At 44.7% G+C, this 14,837-nt stretch overlaps 1 long non-coding RNA gene across 1 annotated transcript; it reads right to left on the bottom strand.

The window, feature by feature from the left end:
- Nucleotides 1–8,257: 8,257 nt before the first annotated feature.
- Nucleotides 8,258–10,403, bottom strand: LOC120976641 (uncharacterized). The gene is made up of 2 exons (XR_006672067.2): nt 10,094–10,403; nt 8,258–9,885 (listed from the first exon to the last, which is right to left on the bottom strand). It is a non-coding gene; the product is annotated as an uncharacterized lncRNA (long non-coding RNA).
- Between the last annotated feature and the right edge of the window lie 4,434 nt (nt 10,404–14,837).

The following is a 14,837-nucleotide window of genomic DNA, read 5'->3' as shown; positions in this document are numbered from 1 at the left end:
GACTCATACTGGGCTCAGGCTTCTAGAAGACACTCTGCAATTATTGCATATGGCCTTGACAACCTGGTTCATACAGATCACCAGGAGTGGGCAGGGAAGTGAGCTCGATGATATCTTGAGCTTTAGCTTCATGATGGACATCCCTTGTCATCCACTCAAGGACCCATGTCTTCGGATCCCTATTGTAGCCTGATATGTGTAGAGTGGCATAGAATTGCAGAAGAAGCTCTTCATTCCGGTGCTCCTTGTCAGTGACAAATGGGAGCAGACCAACTTCACGGAAGCAGTCAAGGGCTTCTTCAAGCCATGGCAGCCCAGCAATGGCATCACAGTCCAGACGGTTGTGGGGAAAAATCATGTCCTGATTGTAGAGAATGCATGAATAGTATCACAGTCAAGACGCTTGTGGAAAAAATCTTGTCCTGATTGTAGAGAATGCATGAATAGTATCTCCTTTGCTAGTGGCTCTAGAACCTGTCAGATGAAATCTTTGTCTTCTTGAAAGGGTTCTTGGCCTTTTCAAGGAAAGTGATGTGCTCTCTGAAGCTAAGCACACTGAATGCGCCTTGTGGAGTGACAACACTTGGAAGCCTTGGCAGCCTGGGCTTTAGCTTCTGTGTCTAAGGCCTTTGCTCCACATGGTAGTCGTATTGGGGACCAGGAGCAGTTGGAGGCATCAAGATTGGCCACTTGACAGTAACAAGCTCACCACGATAGAACGCACGTTCCATGATGATCAGCTTGAAGCTGTTGTTGCTTCTTTTTCAGGCTCCTTGAAGTGGCTATTAGCCGGCGCTTAAAGCGCTCCTGCTCGAGAGGTTCCTCAGGCATGATAAAGTCTTCGTCGCCGAGGCTCACCTCATCCTTGAAGGGTGGAAGATAATTGTTGTCCTTCGAGTCTTCGTTTACGGCCTGTTCAACAGGGCTAACTTGCCCATCTTCCCGATCGTCCTATTCGGAGGATGGCTCGACGGGGTTTTCTTTGTCTTCGGCATAGTCTGGAGTATTGTTGTCTCTCATGCCGGTATTGCTGTCTTTTCCACGGCGTGATTTAGAGCGGCGCCGCTGATGTCGGCGCTTTGGTTGTATCTCAGGAGGTTTATCCTCGACTGCATTCTTCTCGTTATCGCCATTACCCTCTTTGGGTGTGTCCACCATGTACACGTCATACGAAGAGGTGGCCATCCAGCATCCGGTAAACGGCGGGTTTTGGGCCTGCTCTTCTCTGGCATCATCGTCCATACCGTCGATGTCTTCGGAGCCGTAATCGAGCATGTCAGTTAAGTCCTCGACAGTGGCTATGAAGTGGGTGGTGGGTGGGATGTACAATTGCCTTCTCTCAGCCCCTAGTCCGGGCTGGGCATAGTTCAGACGTTGCTCCTCTGTAATGACGAGGGATCGCATGAAATCCAGAGCCTCGCTTAAAGGTGAGGTTTGGCCGGGGAGAAGAGAGTCTGTGGAGTACGGCAGCAAGGAGACTCCCTGGCCGAGCCCACACGATGCTGACTCCAAGGGTTCGGAGCCAGTGTCCGGCTTCATGATGGTTGCCAGCGAAACTACTTCCCCCGGCTCTCTCGTACTGGGCTCAATGGCCGCAGACAGTCCAGCGGGCTCAGGGATCCCGTCTTTGGACCTGGCAATGCGCTCCGGACCTAAGGCCAGAGCGGAGGTTGGGGTCATGAACCCTTGGAAGATCAAGTCTCCTCGGATATCAGCAACATAGTCCAGGTTTCCAAAACTAATCTGGTGACCTGGGGCGTAGCTATCGATTTGCTCTAGATGGTCAAGCGAATTGTCCTGCAGTGCGAAGCCGCCGAACACAAAGATCTGGCCGGGGAGAAAGACCTCCCTCAGGGCAGTATTGTTGCAGATGATGGATGGAGCCATCGAACCTTCTGGCGACGACACAGCGGAACTCTCAATGAAAGCACCAATGTCGGTGTCAAAATCGACGGATCAGGGGTAGGGGGTCCCGAACTGTGTGTCTAAGGTTGATGGTAATAGGAGACGGGGGACATGATGTTACCCAGGTTTGGGCCCTCTTGATGGAGGTAATACCCTACTTCCTGCTTGATTGATCTTGATGAATATGAGGATTACAAGAGTTGATCTACCACGAGATCATAATGGCTAAACCCTAGAAGTCTAGCCTATATGATTACGACTATTCTTCTACGGACTAAACCCTCTGGTTTATATAGACACCGGAGGGGCCTAGGGTTGTACAGAGTCGGTTTATAGAGGAAGGAATCTTCATATCCGAATGCCAAGCTTGCCATCCACTCAAAGGAGAGTCCCAACCGGACACAAGAGGAAGTCTTCTATCTTGTATCTTCATGGCCCATCAGTCCGGCCCACGTCACATAGGCCGGACTCCCGAGGACCCCTTAATCCAGGTCGCCCTCAGTACTGCACTCGAGTTCCTACGTCTTCAGGCGATGAATTGGTCGAGTACCTAGCACATCACCTCCAGGACTCTCCGCACTATTTATGTGTGTTGCTGGTGCTGCAACAAGAGATCACAAAAGGTGGACCACAATATGGTCATCCAGGAAACACTTTCACTTGAGAGATTACTTGTTGTTGATCAACAAGGTCCAACAAGAATCAATGTCATTTCTGTGCCAAAATTGAAGGTGGTGGGCTACTCGTTTGTCAAATACTACAACTTTCAGGTACAACAGTCACCTTATATACCTCTCCTTCTTGATATCAACGTTATTTCTAGTTTTGAAGATGTATGTTCGTCTGTCATCCAGCGAAGCTTTACTCAGACTCTAGGCACGGTGAAGGTCTTAGCACTAGAATCTGTCGTCCCCAACCTAGACCAAGTTTTCAGTTGCCTGAGATGCTTTCCGTGCCTGAAGAAGCTGTATATCGAGGCGATGTTCCTTTCTTGTTAAATGTTAACCATCAGGGAGTTCAATTTTTTGCACCTTTTCCCAAGTTTACAATGACAATGTACTATGATTTCTGAAGGAGTTTTGGAGGATTTTAGGACATACACCCCCACCCCATGTTGGTTGCTTCATTCATATGATTACAATCGTCCATAAGTATTTCTCCTTTGGATTCATCTGTACTAGTTTTCTTAGGGAATTTTTCAACCAATCCAACCTCTTGTGAAGAAGGCTACATGTTTCTAGATTGTAATCAAATGCACATGTTAATCATGCCAGATCGAAGGTGGCACGTTGGTGAATTTTACAAATCCTGCAAACCGAATGGGCGTGTAGCAGTGTTCAAAACTGCATGTAGGCATTAACACGTTCTCTTCTTTTGTAGTGCATATTAGGCCCAGTGGAAGATGTTTATAACGACAATCACATCGAATGCCTGGATCTGCATCTCTCAAAAATTACTTTGAACTCCTACCGAGGGACCCCACCGGAGATTACACTCGCCAGTTTCTTCTTGCCAGAGCAAAGGTGCTGAAGGTACTGAGGTTGAACACGCATTTAATTAGGAAAGATAAATGGTATGATTATCAGAGCCGGCTGGTACTGTGGAATGGAAGTGCCTCCAAAAATGCCAAACTTCATATTGGAAGATCATATGGCAAAGCAATTGAAAGTTATTGTGTCAAACCCATAAATGACTTGTCAGCGGCTGATCCCTTTTCAGAAATGACGCAGCATGCAATGTATTAATTTGGGCGTTGCAATCTTTCAATTTGAACCATGTAATATTTATGGTATTTGTTATATTTAACCATTTTTGTTCTCTTGTCTCAATGCAAACAGTTCATCTTGGTGAACCGCATGTCCTACATCGCACACACCTTGATCTGGCTGACCATTTCTTTTGTGTTGCCTAGTCACAAACAGTTCATCCGAGTGAACTGTATGATGTACATCGCACACACCTTGATCTGGCTGACCGTTTCTTTTGTGTTGCCTAATCACAAACTGTTCATCCGAGTGAACCGTATGCTGTACATCGCACACACCTTCATCTGGGTGCCCGTTTATTTTGTTCCTCATCAAAAGCGGTTAATTGAACTGAACCGTATGCCCTGAATCGCACACGCAACTAAAATCTGAATCGTGTTTGATGCATCCGTCATCGCAAACGTTTTGCACCTTTTTTGACGGTTTTTTTACACCACTGTTTGCGATTATTGCATCACACATAGTTTCGTCGAAGGGTCTCTGATCGTAGTGTCGCGTTAGCAGCATCCTGTAGTAGTGTCAGAACTTTGATAATATGCTTGTTCGTCAAATGTTTATGCTTCACATTTCCCTTGGTGAAGCCTATCCCCCAATCTGCACTATAGGGTACGACACCAAAGGCTTCTGAGTGGATCATGGACAGTGGATGCACTAACCACATGACTGTTGATCGAAGTCTTCTTATGGATTGAACCCTACATCTGTCTGACAAAAGTCACATCACATTTGCTGACACTGGTAAAAGCAAGGTATTTGGCCTAGGTAGAGTTGCAATCTCAAAGGATCAGCACATCGATAAAGTGATGCTTGTTGAATCCCTTGGTTTCAACTTAATGTCTGTCTCAATGCTTTGTGATCTGAACATGATTGTGATATTTGGAAAATATCTTTGCCTTGTGCTTATGGAATCTGACAAATCTCTAGTCTTCGTAGGATATCAAAAGGATGATCTGTATATGGTAGATTTCTCCGGAGGACCACAGTTGGCCGTATGTCTTCTAGCAAAAGCTTCAGAGTGCTGGCTCTGGCATCGGAGGCTAGGGCATGCGGGCATGAGCAACTTACACACTCTCGCAAAGAAGAAGCATGTCATAGGCTTCGAGGGCATAAAGTTCAAGAAGGATCATCTATGTGGTGCCTGCGAAGCTGGAAAGATGACTAGGGCCAAGCATCCCTCAAAGACAATCATGATGACGACACGTCCCTTCGAGCTACTTCACATGGACTTATTTGGCCCTACACACTACTCTACCCTTACTACCACTGCATGCCTCTATGGTTTCATCATTGTTGATGATTACTCAAGATATACATGGGTGCACATAATTCTCTACAAGACTGAAGTGCAGGATGTCTTCAGACGATTCGCCAATCGTGCCATGACCAACTATGGCATCAAGATGAAGCACATCAGAAGTGACAATGGCATAGAATTCAAGAACACCGGCCTCGAAACTTATCTTGATACATTGGGCATCACACATGAGTTCTCTGCTGCATACACACCTCCGCAAAATGGCATCGTGGAGGGCAAGAACAGAACCCTCATTGAGATGGCATGAACGATGCTTGATGAGTACAAGACTCCAAGGAAGTTCTGGCTTGAAGCCATTGATACTGCATGCCACATCATCAACCCTCTTTATCTTCACAAGTTCCTAAAGAAGACATCATATGAGCTCCTGACTAAGAGCACCTGTCAAATGTGCTAGATGAAGCTACACCAAGTGAATCTATCAAGCTTATGGGTACTAGAGAAATCATACCTTCAGAGGAATAGGCTGAAGAGGAAATCATCATTTCTGCACCTAATCAGCATGAAAACACTGCTCAGCCTGAAGCCAATGCTGATGATGAAGACAATGATCAGCAAGGACAAAATCTTCATCTAGTTCATCCTCATGTTGCAAATGAAGTAAAGATTGAGAAGATAATTGATAACATCAATGCACCTGGTCCACTTACTCGTTCAAGAGTAACACAACTAACAAATTTCTGTGGAAACTTTGCATTTGTCTCTATATCTGAACCCAAGAAAGTTGATGAAGCCTTCATGGAACCTGAATGGATTCAAGCTATGCAAGAAGAGCTTCAACAATTCGAGGTTAACGATGTATGGGAGCTAGTAAAGCGTCCAGATCCTCGCAAGCACAATATCATCGGCACCAAATGGATCTATCGCAACAAACAAGATGAGCATGGTCAAGTTGTCATAAACAAGGCTCGTCTCGTTGCTCAAGGTTACACACAAGTTGAAGGGATTGACTTCGATGAAACATTTGCTCCTGTGGCTAGGCTTGAAGCCATTCGCATACTGCTAGCCTATGCCAACCACAACAACATTCTTCTGTACCAAATGGATGTAAAGAGTGCCTTTCTCAATGGCAACATTGAAGAAGAAGTGTATGTTGCACAACCACCTAGTTTTGAAGACCCAAAGCGTCCTGATATGGTATACAAGCTCAACAAGGCACTGTATGGCCTCAAACAAGCACCTCGCGCTTGGTATGACACACTCAAAGACTTCCTGGAGAGCAAAGGCTTCAAACCTGGTTCACTAGATCCCACTCTCTTCACGAAGACATATGATGGTGGACTGTTTGTGTGCCAAATCTATGTGGATGACATTATCTTTGGCTCAACTGAGAAGAGATACAATGATGAGTTTGGGCATATGATCCCAGAGCAATATCAGATGTCCATGATGGGTGAGCTGAAATTCTTCCTTGGTCTTCAAATATGTCAGCGGAGCAATGGTATCTTCATATCACAAGAAAAATACCTCAAAGATTGCCTGAAGAAGTTTGGAATGCAAGACTTCAAAGGGTACACGACGCCAATGCCAACCAAGGGCCAATTGGGCCCCGACGACAATGGTAAAGAGTTCGATCAAAAGGTATAGCGCTCTATGATTGGTTCTTTACTCTACTTATGTGCATCTAGGCCTGATATAATGCTTAGCGTTTGCATGTGTGCCCGATTCCAAGCGAATTCTTCGATATTTGGCTTACACCCCAACACTAGGATTATGGTATCCAAAGGGCTCAGAGTTTGATCTAATTGGATTCTCAGATGCTGATTATGCTGGTGACAAGGTTGATCGCAAGTCCACATCAGGCACATGTCACTTTCTTGGACGGTCTCTTGTCTATTGGTCTTCAAAGAAGCAGAAATGTGTATCACTCTCCACTGCTGAATCCGAATACATTGCTGCTGGATCTTGCTGCGCTCAGCTTCTATGGATGAAGCAAACTCTCAAGGACTATGGCATCCACCTGAAGCATGTGCCACTCTACTGCGACAATGAAAGCGCCATCAAGATTGCGAACAATCTAGTTCAGCACTCGAAGACAAAGCACATTCAGATTCGTCATCATTTTCTCAGACATCATGTCATGAAGGAAGACATTGATATCATTCACGTCAACACTGAAGAGCAATTGGCAGATATCTTCACAAAGCCCTTGGATGAGAAAAGGTTTTGCAAGTTGCGGTGTGAGCTAAATATCTTAGAATCCTCAAATGTCCTGTGATTGGACACACATCCTAACGCTTATGCATGTTGATGACTTAGATGTACAACACAAGAAGTAACATATATCTTCAATCAATGAAGACATACACTCTAACTGTGAATACATTAACGCGGAATTTGACTTCGGAGCGCCATGATAATTGTGCGCTGTGTCTGGGTCTAATACTTCCTATACGGTGGGTAACGCCACCACCAAACTTTCTCAAAGATTTTCTTTTGGCGTCATGATTGCATTATCTTCGCATTTGGTTTGTATTCAACATTGATTTGACTTCAAGGTTTATCTTCGCAATGTTGATTTGGTCTATTTCTAATGTATGTATGTATGTATGTATATATATAGGGTCGCGCTATTCGTCACCCTGGGTGAGAAATTGCTATTCCTCACCCCAGTCCATTCGTAGGCCCTGCCTCATCAGTGTCGTAAGAAAACCTGCATGTGTTGTAAAAAAGTGTGCATGCAAGCATAAGATTACCAGCGCACCTCCCATGCTTATCTGCGTGTCCAAGCCCACTACCCACGATGCTTTCCTGAGAACCACTGGTGTAAGAAAAGTCCATGCCAACGTAAGAAGATTACGTTCTCTGAATAAGCCAAACAAAAGAGATTAAGTTCCACTAAATGAGCTCCGATAATCAAGATTATGTTCCATTAAATCAGCTCCAATAGTGAAGATTACATTCCGCTTATTCATCTCCAAGAACCACTCACTTTATTTTTAGGGGGTTGATAATTACTCACGGTAGAAACTGCTACCCATGAAAGAAAATTTAAGGCCGAGATAATTCCCTCAAAAAATTTGAAGGACCAAATAAAGTAGGAACACATTTGACTTATTAACCCTTTTGTATACCACTGGCTTCAGAAATTACGAAGTTTTTTCTCAATTTTTTTACGAAGTATAGGAATGCTGACGTGAAACAAGAATATCAGTTACTTTAGCGTTGTTGCTTGGAATTGACTTGAACAAAACTGGGACTTGATGTAAAGTTAAAATGCCGGCGTATACGATAATACCATAACACAAAGTCTAGTAATTTGAATGTAAAATTCAACTCAAAAAATAAATGGAATGTAAAATACATTATGCCAGATAAAAATTCTAGGTGACAAATACATTGTGTCACGGAAGAAATCTAGGCGCCATCATAAAATATGAATCCTGACACAAAAGGCATGTCCCGGTGACTCCAAAAAGCTGGGAACACAAAGGGGTCTAAAATAGATGCCGCCACACACACATTTGTCCATAAGAACTACTACCGTGGCCTCATTTGCAAAAAAAAATTAGTTAATTTGTGTAACAAACTACATGAGGCAGTCTGAACTATTTCCGTTGCACAACACTTCAATGATAGACTGTTGTTTCCTTTCAAAATGCCTTATCCAGATAGAACTGCAGAAGCTATGGATTTCTCGTCCCAATGGTGAATAGTTCATATCTGAAATGGCAGCTGTATTCAGTAAGAAGCATCCAAAATAGGATATGGAAAAAATTGACAAGGAGAAAGGCAAAGCATTAGTCAGAAGTTCCGGCTACGTGGCATTGCTTTGTTGTGCATCTGCCCAAAGAAACTTCTTCGGTTTCCTTACAATGTGCACATCAACACGTTAGGTACGATGATTGTCTGCATAATAATTCACACCACATGTCGTAAATCAATGTCAGAAAACTAGAATCAGAAGCAACACGTACATAGGCAGTTGGAGTATTTGCTCATTCATTCCCTGTTCTAAATAGGCATACATCAGTGCAAGCATACATCCATGTGCTACGCATACTAAATTCTTACCACGAATAAGGATACCTCTATAGCTTCAGAATTAATTAGTATGTATGTGTCTCCTCAGCAGCTTGGATATCAAATGAGGACAGGAAGGAATCATTAGGCAATCAAAACAAAGGAATGACACCTCTGCAGCTTCAGAATTAATTAGTATCAATTAAAGAAAGACACTGAGCATCATGCCTACCTTTTGTTCTAGATGATATGACCCTTTTTGACTATATGTATGCTAGCTAGCTTTTGCCAGTCTCAAACAGCATCAAGCATTCAGGCAGTCACATGCATATTTCTCTATAAGTTGTGGAGCATTAATGTTTCTTTATCTTTTGATACATATACTTGGAGCTTAATTTATCCTGTTACCAAATGAGAAATGAAAAACTAGCAAAGTACAACAACTAATTATATGAGTAAATCATCATCCAACCTAATAACTACAAATTACATGGAAGCAACCCATCATGTTTAATTAAATATAGGTAGACATGTCATCATGCTTAATTAGTCCTACTTAATTTCTTTCTCTCCAATAGCAAGTAGAGAGCCTACACTGGAATAGGGGTTCTCTCATAAAGAAAAATGATGCAGCCCCCATCAGAAAAGAGGAACAACTAATTAAGCACGCTCCAATTATCTTCTAACGTTACCTTCTTTCCATGAGAAATTAATTGATTAAAGAGGGGCTAGTCCAGTTCATCCAAAAACAGTGGAGCTCAAAGAAAGGAAGGGACGAATAATCTAAACCAGAGAAGAGACAGAGCTACCATATTTGGCTGGATCGAAGAAGATAACCTTGTGTTTTCTCCTCAGGAGCCTTGTACTACTTCTCTTCTTGTTTGATAAAAAGCCCATTCCCGTCCAGCTTCTTCTAATCTCCCTCATCAGCAGTTCCTTTGCAACATCCCATTGTCCAGAGTTTAGCTAATTAAATTTCTGTCAATCTCAGAGCTTAGAAAGCATAAGCGTGTAGGCGTGTAAATAGACGGAGGAGGAACTTTTACAATCCAATTTGTACGCATCAATCTCCAAGAAGGAAGAAATCACGGGAGAACCAGACCAAGGAGAAAAAATACTAGGTTAGGGAGAGAGTAGACCATACGGAGGATGGCAGTCACCACCGTGTTCTTGTCGCTAGAGGCTTCTCCGTTACTGTAGGGCTGGATTTTGCAGTGGCCAGCGGTGCCGGTCGCCGCAGCTCAAATTGTCGTCCCCTCCGCCCTTCCACCGCGGCGGACGCAGCCACTGTCACCTCCTAATTGGTGTACGGGGAGAGGAGGACAGGGGCGGCAACAATCTCCGTCGAGCATCACGCCGTCGAGCCCCACCACTCACCGCGCCCTCCTCGTTCAAAGTAGAAACCGCTCGTAGGTGAGCACCTAATTAGCGAAGGTATCGAGGAGTGGGATGGCTCCTCCCAGCGTCAAGGTAATCTTACATCAGTATTGGTATATATTTACATCGGTTGGAACCTGGCCAAGCAGTACCGTGGCTGGGTCGATCGACCGGGGTGAAGAATAAGTAATTATTCACCCTGGGTTACTAATATACGTGTGTATGCGTGTTCTGTCCTCTACAGCATTCACTTATAGCTATGTCTTCAAACTTGCCATTTTCTGAACTAAGTGAATGTGATCAGACCCTAACCCCTTCTGTGCTTCTTCCTCAAATTCTGTCTATCTAGTCATATGCATTCTATTAAAACGTGTTAAATGTCTTCACTACGTCCTTGTCAGCTGAAGATATAGAGACACACATTTAAACCTGCTTTTAATGCTATATCTTTTTTCCCTAGAGAAGCCGGAACGACCACCCAACAAACCAGGCGTGCGTGGGAACATGGAACAACTTCCAATAAGTTGCATGCATGCCACGTGTCCTTCAGATGTGAACCGCCAGGGGCACCTGCTTAATTGCGTTGTGCAGCCCTTCACCTTATAAATACACATCCAGCGTGGTCATTATCTCCTCTTCCACCTCGCCATCTCGCTCAAACCCTAGCGCCACCGCTAGCTCATGTCGACGTCGGAGACGAAGCGCTTAGCTATCGCGACCTCTTCGACACCGTCCTCACGCCGGCAGCGGACCTCGTCTTCTCCGCCGCTACTGTAGGTGTCTTCCGCCGCCAAGTTAGGGCGCGGGAGATTGGACTTCTTGGCCTCCCTTCTTCCTCGTCTAGCAGCTCGTCTATGGTAAATAAATCTCACTTTTTATAGTCTTTTTGATCTGTCAAATCCATCCACTTCAACTAAAAGTGGTTTCTACACTTCCAAATGTGGATATGTCTCTTTCTGAATCTCATATCTTGCAAAGTATGTTCACTTATGCTTCATAACTAGTTAGATTCCTCACTTGTACTTATTCATGGAATCGTTCAAATCTAGAACCAACTCCCTTCAAATAAGTGTGACAGCCTGGTTTTTGCCCTCTTCTCTTTGCCTGATTTTCAGTTGGTTTGGTTTTGAAATTTGGAGTTTTGAATCTTTTCAGATGGACTTAAACACTTGGGTACCCCTTGAATTTCACCCAAGTGCCACATTTCCCTCTCTAACTATCATTTTCTCTCTGGTTCACCTCAAAATAATAATTTGAATATTTTTCTTAAATGAAAAATATTCATTTCCCTCTCTTAAACCCTAGCTAGCTCAATGTGCTCCAAAGCAACCCCAATTTTTCTTGCCCACAAAAATCTGACAAAATTCCCAAATATTCTTTGAACCCTAGGGCACCTTCCTCAGCAAAAAAAATTCATTACTTTTTGGAATATTTTTGCTACAGAACATATTTTATGTTCTGGACAGAAATGGTAGTTTCTAAAGCAACTACCATTTTACTTGCTCTATTGTGGCTGATTTTTCTTGTGCATCATCACCTTAGTAGATGGTTGCTAACCTCCAAAGCCCAGATCCCAACTCTCGGTAGTTTGAACACAGTAAGCTCTCAAAGTTACTGACCAGAAACTTACCAGGCAGTTGAAATCCATTCTACTGCGTCTGAGCTCAAACCAAAGCGTGGTAACCTCTCAATCTACCACGAACTACATGCCAGACATGAAGTTTAGGCTTAGGTCGGCCTAAGGTCAGAGTTCACGCGGTGACCGCGTTCGTCCAGGCGTGGTGGCATACGGCCGACGCGCTCTGCGATGCGCCCGAGCCTCTGTTGCGCGCGTGCTCGCTTCCCCGACTGCCTAAACTTGCCCAACCTCGCCACAATCATTGTCCCGATCTTCTTAACTCCCTCCTAGTGCTCGCCGACGCTGGAGCTCGCCGCAGCGAGCAAGGGCGCGGTCCGGCCAAGGCAACAGTGCGCTGCGCACTGTGTTCGTCACCACCCTCTCGCGCCTGTGCTCGTCTCCGCTCGCCCACAGTTTCCCGCGTGAGCTGCGTTGCCTTCCCCCTCACTCACTAACACCGTTCGTCGCCGGGTGCCATGTCCAGGTGTCCTCCGGCAGAGCCCGATCCCCTCTCGAGGCTCGGCTATAAATAGAGCCCTCCCCAGCCTCCTCGAGCATCTTCCACTCCTCCCACACACTCCACAATCTTGTAGAAAGCCGTATCCCGGCCGAGCAGGCCGCGGGCTGCCATCCCCGAGCTCGAGCTCGCTGGCGATCCCCTCGGGTCGTCTCCGCGGCTCCAGCCCCTCCCAGGCCCGGGCCACCCTTCCAGGACCTCCGCCGTGCCTCGGTGGTGCCGTTCCGCCCGGTTGGAGCCCCTGGTGTCGCCTCTGGTCGCCGTCGTCTTCATCTCCGGCGACCTCTACTTCCTGTCACCGCTAGAGAGGCTGTTTCTGATGCCGTCCGACCACCCCTAGCTAATCTACGGGCACGGGCAGGTGCGCCTCCATCTTCTCTTTTGATCCCTCCCTCTCGTTCTAGCCAAGAAGCTCTCCTCGCCGGCGTGTGCTCCGGCAAAGCCGCGCCGTCCATTGTTTCCCTCTCCCCCTCCCTCTCACCTGACTAGCGGGGCCCGCTAGTCAGCCACTCTGTACGCGCGCGAAGCGGTACGAGTGTTGGCGCCCGCGAGGTTTACGCCTTTGACGTCACCCCCCCTCAGTTCTGTTTTATTTAAATTCAAATTTAATTCTGTCCAGAGAGCTTCAAACAACAAAAACTTTTTAACCATAAGTCGAAATGAATTGATTATTTTTGCATTGTGTTCTTTATGAAGAAATCTAGCAGCTCACCAAAAATGAGATTTTTCTCTGCTGTCTAGATTTGCTGGTGAATTTCACAAGGGTTCTTGATGTTTTCATTTGGTCTTTATAATTATTTTCAGAAAGTGAAGCTTGTCTTGAGGATCACCAGGAGGATTGTGAACCTCATCTGCACTAAGGCAAGCCAGAGCAACATTTTCATGGTGCCATTACAATATTGTTGATTTTCAACTTGAATTGATGATTTAATCCATGCATTTAAATCACTATTATATTATTTATATTCTCTTGGTTGCTTGTTTAAGTTCATATGCTTAGTTTAAAGAAGTTTGAAGCTAACTAAGTTGGTTAAATAACTAGAAGAAATAGTTGTTATGAAGAAGTAATATGGTTATGGATATAAGTAATTATTTTGAGTTATTTTCTTGGAGGAGAAAAATGATAAATTTCCTATGTAAAGATTCTGTTTAAAGTGATGATTAATCATAACTAGAGAAGTGTCATGAGTTGTGATGTTTATGCTTAGTGTGGATATAGTTGACCCAGTTATTTCCGATGATATATGATGCATATATTCATGTTGCATTTTGATACGTCTTCAACGTATCTATAATTTATGAAGTATTCATGCTATTATATTTTCTGATTAGGATGTTTATGGGCTTTACTAAACATTTCTATATTATTTTTGGGACTAACCTATTAACCGGAGGCCCAACCCAAATTGCTGTTTTCTTGCCTATTTCAGTGTTTCGAAGAAAATGAATATCAAACGGAGTCCAAACGGAATGAAACCTTCAGGAGAGTTATTTTTGGAACGGAAGCAATCCAGGAGACTTGGAGTAGACGTCAGGGAAGCTTCAGGGAGGCGCGCCCTACCCCCTGGGCGTGCCCCCACCCTCGTGGGCCCCTCGTGGCTCCCCTGACCGACTTCTTTCGCCTATATATGTAAATGTACCCTAAAAACATCGGCGAACACAATAGATTGGGAGTTCCGCCGCCGCAAGCCTCTGTAGCCACGGAAAACCAATCTAGACCCGTTCCGGCACCCTGCCGGAGGGGGGATCCCTCTCCGATGGCCATCTTCATCATCCCGGCGCTCTCCATGACGAGGAGGGAGTAGTTCACCCTCGGGGCTGAGGGTATGTACCAGTAGCTATGTGTTTGATCTCTCTCTCTCTCTCGTGTTCTTGATTTTGGCACGATCTTGATGTATCGCGAGCTTTGCTATTATAGTTGGACCTTATGATGTTTCTCCCCCTCTACTCTCTTGTAATGGATTGAGTTTTCCCTTTGAAGTTATCTTATCGGATTGAGTCTTTAAGGTTTTGAGAACACTTGATGTATGTCTTGCGTGGGATACCCATGGTGACAATGGGGTATTCTATTGATTCACTTGATGTATGTTTTGGTGATCAACTTGCGAGTTCCGTGACCTTGGGAATCTATGCATAGGGGTTGGCACACATTTTTGTCTTGAGTCTCCGGTAGAAACTTTGGGGCACTCTTTGAAGTACTTTGTGTTGGTTGAATAGATGAATCTGAGATTGTGTGATGCATATCGTATAATCATACCCACGGATACTTGATGTGACATTGGAGTATCTAGGTGACAATAGGGTTTTGGTTGATATGTGTCTTAAGGTGTTATTCTAGTACAAACTCTTGAATAGATCGATCCGAAAGAATAACTT

Source organism: Aegilops tauschii, chromosome 3 (genome assembly GCF_002575655.3).
Source record: "Aegilops tauschii subsp. strangulata cultivar AL8/78 chromosome 3, Aet v6.0, whole genome shotgun sequence".
Taxonomy (NCBI): domain Eukaryota; kingdom Viridiplantae; phylum Streptophyta; class Magnoliopsida; order Poales; family Poaceae; genus Aegilops; species Aegilops tauschii.
The sequence above is the reverse complement of the archived record's forward strand: the minus strand, read 5'-3'. Positions and strand labels throughout refer to the sequence as shown.